Source organism: Cebus imitator, unplaced genomic scaffold (assembly GCF_001604975.1).
Source record: "Cebus imitator isolate Cc_AM_T3 unplaced genomic scaffold, Cebus_imitator-1.0 Scaffold296, whole genome shotgun sequence".
In the NCBI taxonomy this organism is placed as follows: Eukaryota; Metazoa; Chordata; class Mammalia; order Primates; family Cebidae; genus Cebus; species Cebus imitator.
In genome coordinates, this window is record NW_016107611.1 from 1,346,146 (window position 1) to 1,346,628 (window position 483).

A 483-nucleotide genomic window follows, 5' to 3' on the forward strand; every position below is an offset into this window, starting at 1 on the left:
GTTTCACCATGTTGACCAGGATGGTCTCGATCTCTTGACCTCATGATCCACCCGCCTCGGCCTCCCAAAGTGCTGGGATTACAGGCTTGAGCCACCGCGCCCAGCCTATTTTATTATTATTTTGTTTTGAGACAGAGTCTGCTCTGTTCCAGGCTGTAGTGCATTGGCGCCATCTCGGTTCACTGCAACCTCCGCCTCCCAAGTTCAATTGATTCTCCTGCCTCAGCCTCCTGAGTAGCTGGGACTACAGGCAGCCGCCACCATGCCTGCCCAGCTGATTTTTTGTGTTTTTAGTAGAAATGGGTTTCACCATATTAGCCAGGCTAGTCTCAAACTCCCGACCTCAGGTGATCTGCCTGCCTCAGCCTCCCAAAGTGCTGGGATTACAGGCGTGAGCCACCGCGCCTGGCAGCATTTTTGTGGTTTTAGTAGAGACGGGGTTTCACCATATTGGCCAGGCTGATCTTGAACTCCTGAGCTCAA